Below are 12,773 nucleotides of genomic sequence, written 5' to 3' on the forward strand. Positions count from 1 at the left end.
CTAGGATTGGTAAGAGGCGGTAAGTGCTGGGCACCTAGGATTGGTAACAGGTGGTAAGTTCCAGGCACCTAAGATTGGTAACAGGCTGTAAGTGCTAGGCACCTAGGATAGAAAACAGGTGGTAAGTGCTGGGCATCTAGGATTGGTAACAGGCGGTAAGTGCTTGGCTTTTTCAGAGCTAGAAGTTTTTTAGAAGCAGTGGTTCCCGGCATGGGGAATGGACAAATGTAACCTTACTGCCGGTGTGAATTCAGCCTAATGTCAGATGTGCTCCTGTGACTATATTTAGTTAAAGTGAACTCTTGTAAAAACATTTTTTTTTTTACTTGATTCTTTTACAAAATTAGCCCAGCAGGCCCATGCTGGCTCAGCTTTCACCTTTTCTCTGATGCTCACTTGTATGTCCAATGCTGCCTTGCACTGCGCATGAACACTTTCTTTTACATTATAAGAAAGCCTCTGAAGGTGCATGCACACAAGGAGCAGTGCAGAGCCTCTTGGGATATGTGACACAAATATCCCAGGAGGCTGCAGATTTCCCCTTCGGTCTTTACCGAAATGGAAGTGAAGACTGAAGGGGAGAGGTCCTCTCCACAAAAGTGTAAAAAAAAAAAAAAAACAAAAAACGCACATTTTTCCATTACATAACAGAGAAAGTCACTCTTTAATAAAATGTTAAAAATGTGGCGATGCTTTAATAGCATCATGCATGTGATATCAGATAGGGACAAGACAGACAGTGACCCCCTCCCATCACTGCCCATATTCTATATAAAAACAGTTTGTGACGTTTATCCGCAGTGTGTATTGTCATCAGCAGCGCAGTGTGATAGCAATGTGAGTGTAAAAGCTGCTTGTCATATTCTGCAGCCTAACAACTCGTGTTCAAACCTTCAGATCTCCTAAACCATTGGTTGTAATAACTTGAAATTTTTAAGGTACACGTGGTGGCATAGGAAACAAACTGTAGGTGCAAGTGGGGCTAAACACTTGTGGCTAAACCTTTTTAAAATGTAATTACTATGGCATTATGAGAACATAAATCCCTACCTAGCAAAGTTTGCTGCCTGCTCTGCTACACATATCTGTCTGCATTTTACCTCAAACCCCAATTTCTCCAGAATTAAGAGGTGCAGGGAAACAAAAATATAGGTGGAAGTGGGAGACACGTGTGGTGATCACCTTTCATCACCATGGCATCATTACAACATTAAAAAAAACTGTCCATCAAAATGCACTTTCTTGTTACACACGACTGTAACCTTCCTGTACCTCAACCTCAATAAAATTTAGTGAGCAGAGTTAATTTTCTAATGATGCCATAGTGATGAAGTTTAAGGGATGTTAGTCACAGATGTTCCCCACTTGTACCTATATTTTTGGTTTCTTACACCTCCCCATTCCCCAATTGAAGTTCAGAATGTTAGATAAGATGACAGGAATGTGTAACAGGGCAGGGAAGCCCATTTTATTGGGCAGAGTGTTTTATGTTCTAATGATGCTGTAGTAATGAGATTGTAAGGGGAGAATGTGCCCGCCACTTGCACCTATATTTTCAGTTTTGTACCCCCCACCTCAGAGAAATTGGGCTTCAAAGAAGAGAAGCAGACAGTAGTTTTATGGGTATAGATTTGTGACAGGTAGGTATATATTTAGGGGTCCCACCCCAATGCTCCTTGCTATGTTAGTGGCTTGGGGGTCCCCAATTTGCAATTTTATTTAGGACTCCTAGTTGCACTTTCTTCTGAAACAGCAACCCCAAAGTTCAATTTTCATAACTTTTTACATTTGTGATCCCCATATCTTGAAATTCTTTAAAGCTGGGGGGCTGAAATTGTAATAACTAGTATCTATGAGGGTCCCCTGTGTTCACTGAAAATTACAGGTCATTGTGACATACAGTTTAGGAGATATGGAGGTTTGTACACACAGAGCGGTGAGGATGCAGAATTCACACGCAGAGCTAGAGGTGGATACATTTCACAGGCAGAAATCAGAGCTCGTGCTATGAGATGGGGGGGGGGGGGGGCTGCCTGTGTCTCCTTCACATGAACGCTGAACTGTGTGTGCTCACCTCTCATCGGCAGCAATCCTCTGAACGGATGACACAGAGCACAGAGCAGCCTCACTGAGATCCCTGTATCCGAGGATGAGAGCTGGGCGGGGTATTCAAAGCAGCCGGGCGGAGCAACCGGCTAAAAACCTCTGGGGAGAACTATGACGCTACATCAATATCTGTCCCACGGTCCCTCTGACCTGGCCTGGAAGGACAAGAGTCCACGTGGCCAGCATTACAGAATACTCCACAGTAGGAGGCTACTCCACTGCTCTCACAACAGCAGCAGGGAGGGAGTCCCTTGCTACCTTTTGCAGATCTCCACCAGCGGATACCTGTCCCTGCACAAGATGCAGACTTTTTTATGAAACCACGCAACCTGCTTTTCTATCAACTGCTGGGGAGCCCAAAACCTTGGCCACCCATTACTTTTGCATTTTATAGTCCTCCACATGCAAGTGAGTTTCTTGCAGTAGCGCAATGTCTGTCTAGAGGCCTTTTAAATGCCCCAGGACTTACATCCGCTTGTTTGGGGACCTAAGGCCCTTAACATTCCATGGTAATATGCGTACCATAACATCAAAATGAATATGGTTAACCACGTTAATGCAATCATCAATCTAGTAGTACACATGCACATACTGGCCTGACCATGAGAGTCATCTATACATAGGTCCCAATATCGTAATCGGTAACTCACAACTGGTAAGTTGTCAAAGGAGCGATACTTCGAGGCAAAGGTGGATCGTATTTGGTAAGTAGCAAGGTAATGATAGTCCAATGTAGCAAAAAAATTTGAAGTTCAAGATCGGCAAGAAGGGATAAAATAGGATAGTGTGTAGTGCAACAAAGTACATCCAGGGAACTTTCTTTTTTCCTCAAGGAAACCAAGTAAACCAGTACAATATAGTGCAGGTCCACACCCAGGGAGTAGTGTCCAGTGGATTATATGTCACTTCACTCCTTTATAGAAAAAAAAAAAAAAAATTCCCAAGCTGTTGCTGGAATATATAAAGATTGGAGAATAACCCTTATCTGTTTTTCATCCTTGAGTTATCCCTTTGGGATTTGGTGTGAGCGCAAGGAGTTTTAGGCATTCAATCTACTTTCTTGGACGATTTGGTGGATGTCACAGAGTTAGGCGATTCCAGGGCTTTGTGCCATTCATCAGGGGCTGTGGTCGAATCCTCAGGTGTCTCATCCTGTGTTGGTTTGGGGGATGAGAGCTAATTTTGTAGAAAAGCCTCTGCTTCTCTGTGATTGGTAAACACATGGTTGGCACCTTGGAAATTAACAATATGTGGAGTGGCAGGATATGCCAGTCAAAACCGTATTTGTCTGCGGTGAAGGGTTGAGCATAGCTCTTGAAATAATTTCCTTTTCTGAGAACTTCCGCTGAGTAATCTGCGAAAACCAAAGGGTTCACCCCCTCTAGTAAGTAGGTTGCGCCGATTTCTATAAGCTTGTAAGATACCTTATCTGTCAGTATATTCTGGATACCGGACAAATACGGGCCTGGGGTTTTTGTGATCTTTGCATTGCGGTCCTAAACGGTAGGCTCTGTCCACCGGGTATGGCTTAGAAATCTCCAGTTGGAATGGTATAGTTGGGGAGCAGAGTTCATATAACTGTCCCTGTGTGTACTTCTCCGGCACTCCAATAATGTGGAGGTTGTATAATTCTCAAGCTCATCTATTTTATCTGTTAAGTGATTAAGATGATGTTGTTTTTGCCTTCAAGAGGATTGCCACTGCATCCTCTATGAGGGCATACTTCGTGGTCGGCCCTGCTTTAACACCAGCATAGGAGTCCTCTTGTGCCTGTGAGGTAGTCGCGTCAGCCATTTTGGATCTGGCGTGTTTTTCAATGTGGAGGAACTGTTTGGCAGCGTGCGTTCCAAGAATCTATCCATCCGGAGATGCAGTGTAGGTGAGTAGGCACTGTGCCTGATGTGTCGGCCATGAAGGGGGCGAATTACGGTGGAAACAATCCTAGTAGCTGTTACTCCATGAGGCACTGAAACCGGAAGTATCCCCACCTCATCTTATGCCTGTGTAGCAGCAGGGCAAATCACTCCCAACTAGAGACGGTCCCTTTTCAGTACAACATCAGGTTCCTCCCATCTCAACATCCACTGCTACTCCAGCATTGCTATATGCATCCTGGCAGGACTATCTTTAACAAGAGTACTTTGAGCTCCGGGACCAGGAAGTTACTTGTAGGGCAGAATTTCACAACTTACAAACTGACCTACACAATCTACTGTGCAGAAAAGATTCCGTTGATTAAGACTTGCAATATGCCAAAACCCTGGTTACACTTTTAAAGGATCAACTTATCTCCCACGCGACCACTAGTCGAAGACCTTGATAATAGTAGCCACCAAAACAACATCAGGGTTCAGGGCCTGCCAGAGGTCACTCTGACCTGGCGTTGGTCCTTCAGACAATATTCAACAATATCCTAGGATGCCCCTTTGCTGAATTTATTAAGCTGGACTAAGCTCACAGGGCTCTTCAGCCCCTGGGCCCACCGGAAGTCATATGCAGAGTACATGACTCTTCTCTTACGGAAGACATTATACGCACTGCCAGAAATACGAGGTCCATAGATTTTGATGGAGCCACTATTCAGCATTTCCTGGATGTCTACTGGATCACCCTCCAGCACCCTTGCCTACTGCAACACTTACCATTCTTCGTGATCGATCCATCCCTTACAGATGGGGATTCTCCTTCAGCCTGACCACTCAGAAAGATTGCAGATTGTCATCCCTCAACCATCCGGAGGATATTCCCCAATTCTGATGGGATCTAGTCATTTCTGTTCCTCCAGCTCCTTCTGCTGTTTGGCAAGAAGAGATTATGCTCCCTGTGTCCAGATCCATCCCAACCGCCAACAAGCTCCACCTGCCCTGGTGGACTTACCTCGCAGCATTAAGGGTTGATCTGCGGTTTCTCCCGCTGCTGGGAGTTATTATTTGATATACCTGCTGCTTTGTGTAACAATTAGATATATTCATGTACGATGTGCCTTTTACTACTTTGCCTAGTTTTATCCCCCCTTGCCAGGAGTGCAGAAGGGGTAAAGAAATTATAAAGTTTCTGTTTTGTCTGATGCCTAGTTTTTCTTTACCCTTCAATCATGTTCTCCATGTGGATTTCCCCTACTCTCAAATTTTTGGCCCAAAGCATTGCAGTGCTCAGGGGGACACATGGGCTTGGGTGAGACTCCCTCCGACTTGGGTCGGAGTGTCTCCAGGTTTATGGTAAATGTTTGGTATTACTTTCCTCTCTAATTTCCAACCCCTCCTCCTCTTTATCCTTGTACAAGTAGAGTCCTGGTGTGCATACTCTACTACAGTTGGCGGGCATGGTGCCCCATGCTTAGATTAATGTCCAATAAATGTCGAGGGACTTAATTCCCATAGTAAATGATGGCTCACATTACAAGAGCTTAAACACCTAAAAGCATATGTAGCTTTCATACAAAAGATGGATTAACATGAGACGAGGAACCTTTACCATTCTTAAGCGTTGCTACCTGCATATTCAGCCCCAGGTAAAAATCATAAGACAGTGGGGATGCCATACTCGTCCGCACTCACACTCAATTCTACTTTAATAAGTCCATCCTAGACCCAGGGGACAGGTACATCATCTTACAAAGCGTCCTGAGCTCATTGGAGGTCCTACTATGTGATATCTATGCTCCTAACTCTACTCAAATTCTTTTTCTGGGAAAAGGTCTCGTCCCTGGCGTCTTTGTTCTCACATGTATTTAGAAGCCTTTATTTGCCCCACACCCCCCACTAAAGTAGACTTTCCCTGGATGTGGCCAATAGGCCCCTCCCACTTCCCTGCACACTTTTTTCCCAGTCCTCATCACACCCACACTAGACTATTCTGTGGTTATAACCTGGGCCTTAGGTCAACTACCTATACTTCTAATTAAGTCAATTTCCTGGTCTAACCATGCCCCTATACTGATGGTGATTGAGTTTGGCAAGGTTCTGGAAGTGCCACTTGCGGCTAATAAGTTCTTACTTAAATACCCTCGGACTAAAACAGTCCTTCAAAATAACCTTGATGCCTAGTTTTTTTTAGAGAATGCTCTTTCTGTATCCCATGGTCAATGTACTGCTGAATCTGTTGGGCATAATAAAGACAAAGCAGCCTTGAGAAGTTAGTTTCAAACCTCACTAGCAGAGCAGAGCTAGTATATACTTTATATACCACCTCGTATATTGCCAGACTTCGCAAGACAATCGATGTTAGAAACTGTCTTAAAGAACTGGCTCTGGATAGGGTGCAGCAGTCCCTGTTGTTCCTGAATCAACGTTACCATTACAAAGGGAAAAAGGCTCCTGGCTTGCCAAATACGGGATCAGACAACCAAAACTACACCTTTGGGTGTACCGGTTTAGCTGGCCATTCCTCATGCAAACCTTATGTTGGATCGGCTCTGGGGTCCCTAACTCCAAGCAGTAGGGGCCCCCTACTTGCTTCCAGCAGCAAAGGTTAGATTGACGCATGCCAACTCACCCCTTAATCTTATCCAAAAGGACAACAGACAGGGCTGCCCACTGTCAACACTCCTATTTACTTTATGCATGGAGCCACTAGCCCTGACAATTCACCAACACCCGAGCATCATGGGGGTCCCTATTCAGACTAAAACATTTACTACCTTATACCTTATATGCTGACAATATAATACTGACACGTACAAATTCTTTCATCACCCTCCCAAACCTCCATAGAGTTCTAAACAAGTATGGCACCCTTGCTGGCTACAAAATAATACCTCCAAAACTGAAGTGCTCCCGATTAACTTAACACATCCGCTGCTACAACAACTACAATCTCAGTATCCTTATTATTGGATATAATATTATAGTACTTACTCCATTAAGTACTTAGGTGTTTGCATAACTTCCACCAACGGCACTCCATATAGCGCCAATTGTCAGCTACTCTTCCCGGAGCTCCATTCCCTCCTCCACAAATGGCATGCACTTCCGATATTATTTATTGGTTGCATTGCCCTATTTTAAATGTCCACACTCCCTAAAATATTGTATTTTTGTGGCCACTTTATCAGTTCTGGTTCTGTGTTCAGCCCTTGGACCACTGCAGGCTGCTACTCTTGATTTTTATTTGAGGGTGTAAACCTCACCGGCTGTCTAAATATTTGCTTTGCTCCCTTTGGGAGAGGGGTGGATTGGGGGTTCCTGATGTTTTCATATATTATTTGGCAGTACACCTTTGGCAATTGGAGTCTTGAGCCACCCTGCTGTCATTCAATCGTTAAATGGAGATCAAAAAATTAGGGATGGCTTCCTCACATCCCAACACAGTGTTTAGCAAATCTGGCTCCAATGCAAGGACAAATTCAATCTCATGAAACATGCTTCTGTACTCACATTATTTCTTTATAACCCTCAACTTCCTGACAGCCTTCATACTTGTATGATGGGGCCTTGGCAAGCCAAAGGTTTCTTTCTCTTTGGAAAATAAGTGCATCCATGCTCACACCAGCTTCTAACATTCTCTGATCTCCAGGGGAAATTTGAAATTGCATGGGCCAGCTTCTATGGGTACCTTCAATTAAGACACTATATGCAAAGTCAATTACCAGTACCTTAATTTTTTTATAACATGATTTGCTTTGAATGGATTTGTGCAGGTGACCCAGCTCAGAAGGGTCTCATCTCAGAAATATATTTAACAATACATAATGACCAGTGATGCCTTTGTTAAACATTATCCTGCATCATCCACAACATCCTACATGAGGAAAGGGGAACAAGTGGGGGGCCTCCCTAGGAGATCTGGAGGCCTATATGGAGCAGTGCCCAAAAAAAAAGAAAATGCATACAAGTTATTGATGCCTTGGTACCTCACGCCTGATAGACTAAATGCTACCTTCCCTGCACTAGTGACAGGAGATGTTGGGTGGAGGTTGATTCACTGTATCACATACTTTAGACATGTCCGAAATAAGCTTCCCTATTGAAAATTGGTCAATGACCTACTTAAGAGGTTTGTAGAGATTCCTAGCTGTGGTCATTCACTTGCTGGGCTTGCCCATTCATAACCTTTCTAAACTTAGTAGAAATATTGGTTTGCAATGTCTTGACAGCAGCTCATGACTCATTAACAGCATGACTCATTAGGAGACACTGGAAATTGGCTACTCCTCCAGGTCTTTCTGATTTATATGCTTGATTTAAGGATGTCCAGCTTATGGAACTAATCACAACCTGTCTACATGATCGCATTGACAACTTTACAGCAATTTGGCCATCTTGGGACATCACTTAACTGATGCATAGTCGTATTCTTCAGGCAAGACATGTTGCACCCAGATATGACATAAATATAAATCATCCTTAGTAATATACAGTAGATAAGTGATATATACAAATAAAACATCAGACACAGCACCAAATGTCATGATGTTAAGAAACCTTTTCTAGATAAATACTATATGGATACAGAAAACCATGTTTGGAGTAAGTGATACAGTTAGCTATATTACTATGGATGATTCATATTTATGTCTGTTATTTTCTATGTTATTTACAATTTATTACTTGTATTTGCAAACGTGCGGTCACCCATAAGTAAGTCTATCCAGGTGAAACACATCGGGTACAACAGTACATGTATGCAAACTGTACATCTACCAGGTTGATAGAACTGTTAGGATTATCTTGGGCCCACCTATTTATGGATTAGGTATACACTGTATAGTGCCATTCTACGGCCAAAAACGATTTGATATGGTTATGTTGTAAGATTTATTACACTAACCTATATTGTGTTTTGAGAAGTTTATCAATAATACAATACTTTTGCCCCCCCAAAAAATCCTCTGCTTTGTTCTACTTTTATTTATGTTTCTATCATTATCTAACATAAAATGGATTATGTATTGTTTATTAGGACTATGAAGTTTTAAATTTATTTTTAAGTACTGATTGTTTTGTATTTTGTTTTTGTTTCCTCTCTGTATGTAAACAATAACTCCCTGATGAAGCAGATTATATTTGTAAAAGTTTTTACACGTTGGAAATACAGGGATTGATAGCTAACATTCACTGTAGGCTGTTGTACTATATATATAAATTTATATTTATTAACAGTTGTGCTTGTAATGTTATTTTAGGGTGGACAGTGAAAGTGGATATTTAGAGATATTATTTTTAGCTTTTTGTGTAACATTTCTTTTTAATACGTATTAAAAAAAGTAAGATTTTATCTACATCTACGTCCAAAGTCCGGCCCGGGTTCAGATTTCCACTGGCCCGCAGCCTGTGTCATAAAATCAATAATATGTGGCACGCCAGCACTGTTGACCACAGTATAAAACACATCTGTACAAAAAAGCTATTTTATACTTCATTAGAGTTGATCAAACGCTTTGCAATTATCGACCCGCTACTCAGCGGGCATAATCAGCAGGACGGGAGTACCCATGTGTGCACAGGGAATCCCCTACGCCATTATAGTTAGTGGGTGTGTGCTGTGCGGGACCCGCACGGACCACGCCCACTCTGATTCCAAGAAAATGCTCTGCATGGAGCCCCCACTGACACTTATCCTGGTGGGCGTGTGCTGTGCGGGACCAGCGCAGACCATGCCCAAACTAACCCCGAGTACGTGCTGAATGGTCGGCCCCCACACATTTTCACCTCACCAAATCTGGCCCTTTCTGCAAAAAGTTTGGACATCCTGATCTACGTTATAATTTGCTGCTGTTATAAATGCTGTCTTAAAGTCACAAAATGTGTATGCTATTGGATGGGGAGGAAGACCATTAGGGTGCAGGTTGAATGAGGTTATTTTGACTAATCAAACGCCTGAGGAGTTTGAACAATCAATGGATGTTTTTTTTCTCCCTAAATAAAGCTGAGGAGACCTCTCTTTATATCAAAAGGGAGGTACATAAAGCCACTATAGGAGAAGTGTTAATTAAGCTTTCCTTGAGAATAAGGAAAGAGGAGGCCAAGTTGACTGAATTCAAAACTAAAAATATTACATTTTTATTACAGCATAAGAAGAACACGTGTTTAAATCTTAGACCACAGATAGAATATTTGCGTGCTGAGCTAAACTTACTGCTTACCACCAGCGCAGAGAAATCAATCAGATGGTCCGATCACAAATACTGTACTTGAAAAGATAAGCCAGGTAAATTATAGGTACATAAGCTCAACTCAACACCTAAATGTTATGCTTTACCAAGAATTAAACTGAATACAGGAAAAGTAACTCAAAATCCAACAATTATTATGAAATAATTTGGTGAATATTATTCTAAATTATATAAAGCCACGTCACAATATTTACTGGCAATTCTTTCCAGCTGCCACATTAAAGATTAAACACAGCAAATTTATGGATAATCCTATTACAAAAGTTATCACTGTTTGTAAATGACTAAAAATGAATAGTGCCCCTAGATGGGTTCTCCAATTTTTATTATAAAAATGTTTGACATAAACATGCCCCTCACGTAGCACTTTAACTTTTTAGGAGAAGAACTACATTTACACCCAGATAAAAAAGGGAATAGCTAATTATAGACCAATATCATTGATTAATTGTGATTTAAAAACTAAAATAGTTTCTACTTTAAAAAAAAACCTAATAAAAAAAAAAAAAAAACTTTCCTATTCACCCAGATCAAGTTGAATGTGTTCAGAATAGACAAGCCTCAGATCAAAGCAGGAGGTCTATAGACTTTCTGTGGTTAATATGAATTGGAACATGGGTCCTAGTAGAGAGGCTATGGTACTATCTACTGACCTTCAGAAAGCCTTTGATAGTTTATCATGGGAGTACTTTTTTCAGGTTTTAAAGCAGTTTGGTACTATGTTTTTGAAAATACTCTCCACCTTATATGATCAACCAGTGGCTCAGGTATCAATTAGCGGACATTTATCTCTGAAACCAGACAAGGGTGTCCTTAATCTCTGTTACTGTTTGCTATTGTGATTGAACAAATTAGAGAAAATTCTAACATACATGGAATTAAATGCAATGTGTCCATAAATATTTAGACAGAGATATCTTTTTTTTTATTTTTGGTTCTGTACATTACCACAATTAATTTTAAATGTAACAACTCAGATGCAGTTGAACTGCAGACTTTCAGCTTTAATTCAGTGAGTTGAACAAAAAGATTGCATAAAAATGACAGCCTGTAGTCTTGAGCTCATGGACATCATCAGATGCTGGGTTTCCTCCTTTTCAATGCTCTGCCAGGCCTTTACTGCAGCGGCTTTCAGTTGCTGTTTGTTTTGGGCCTTTCTGTCCGAAGTTTAGTCTTCAACAAATGAAATGCATGCTCAATTGGGTTCAGTTTAGATGGCTGACTTGGCCATTCAAGAATATTCCACTTCTTTGCTTTAATAAACTCCTGGGTTGCTTTGGCTGTATGTTTTGGGTCATTGTCCATCTGTATTATGAAACGCCTCCCAATCAATTTGACTGCATTTAGCTGAATTTGAGCAGACAGTATGTCTCTGAACACCTCAGAAATCATTTGGCTGCTTCTGTTCTGTGACACATCATCGATAAACACTGATGTCCCAGTGCCACTGGCAGCCATGCACGCTCAAGCCATCACACTGCCTCCGCCAAGTTTTACAAATGATGTGGTATGCTTTGGATCCTGAGCTGTTCCACGCCTTTTCCATACTTTTTTCTTTAATCTGTCCATAGAATAATTTCCAGAAATGTGCTGGCTTTTTTTAGATTTTTGTTTTTAGCAAAGTCCAATCAAGCCTTTCTATTCTTGAGGTTTATGAGTTGCTTGCACCTTGCAGTGCACCCTCTGTATTTACTTTCATGCAGTCTTCTCTTTATGGTAGACTTGTATATCGATACGCCTACCTCCTGGATAGTGTTGTTCACTTGGTTGGCTGTTGTGAAAGGGCTTCTTTTCACAATGGAAATGATTCTGCGATCACCCACCACTGTTGTCTTCCATGGACGCCCAGGTCTTTTGGCATTGCAGAGTTCACCAAAGTATCTTTGCTGACCTAGCAAAATGGTCTTCCGCTTCCCCATCATGCATGGGTAGGATTGACAGTTAAAATTAATGTTTTACCTCAAATTTTATATTTGTTTTATACTCTTCATTTGTTTCATCCCTATTCCTAATATTAAACGAGACTTCCAGTCTCGTAGGAAGCCAAACAACCTAACATCTTGTCTGGGGGTCATAAAAAATATAGGATGAAACAGGGCTATAAAACATAGTGCAGCACAGGTGGTTCAATTTTCTTTAACTTCAATTATAAAAGAGAAACCCCAGTGGGTTGAAATTGAAGATCTGGTCTGTTCTTCTGTTCTAATAGATTATTGTGGATCCCAAAAAGGTCTTTCAGTGTGGGAAAGGAGTAAAAATATCTCATTTAAATGTTCACCTCCTACTCCTCTCCCCCCATTTTGGCAAAATCCAGAATTTACATAAGAAAGGATTTATTAAGCTTTAAATGGTGGATAAATAAGAGCTTTATGTGTATTGGGTATCTAATATCTACTTGATCAGTTATTAGCTAGGAACAGCTGGTCAGGAAGCAAGGGATACTGGATTTGGAATACTATCACTATCTTCAATTAATTTAATTTTTACAATCTAAGGTGGTTTGGGGTCTTTCTCTGTATATTCAAACTTCTTTTGAGACATCATGCAAGTCTAG

The 12,773-nt window shown here is 41.4% G+C and overlaps 1 protein-coding gene across 5 annotated transcripts in view; it reads right to left on the reverse strand.

Moving 5' to 3' along the window:
- The window catches only part of CLPTM1L (CLPTM1 like), a 98,187-nt gene that overhangs the window by 3,908 nt on the left and 81,506 nt on the right, over positions 1-12,773 (reverse strand). The window lies entirely within an intron of this gene.

The sequence above is a fragment of the Pyxicephalus adspersus genome, chromosome 5 (genome assembly GCF_032062135.1).
Source record: "Pyxicephalus adspersus chromosome 5, UCB_Pads_2.0, whole genome shotgun sequence".
In the NCBI taxonomy this organism is placed as follows: Eukaryota; Metazoa; Chordata; class Amphibia; order Anura; family Pyxicephalidae; genus Pyxicephalus; species Pyxicephalus adspersus.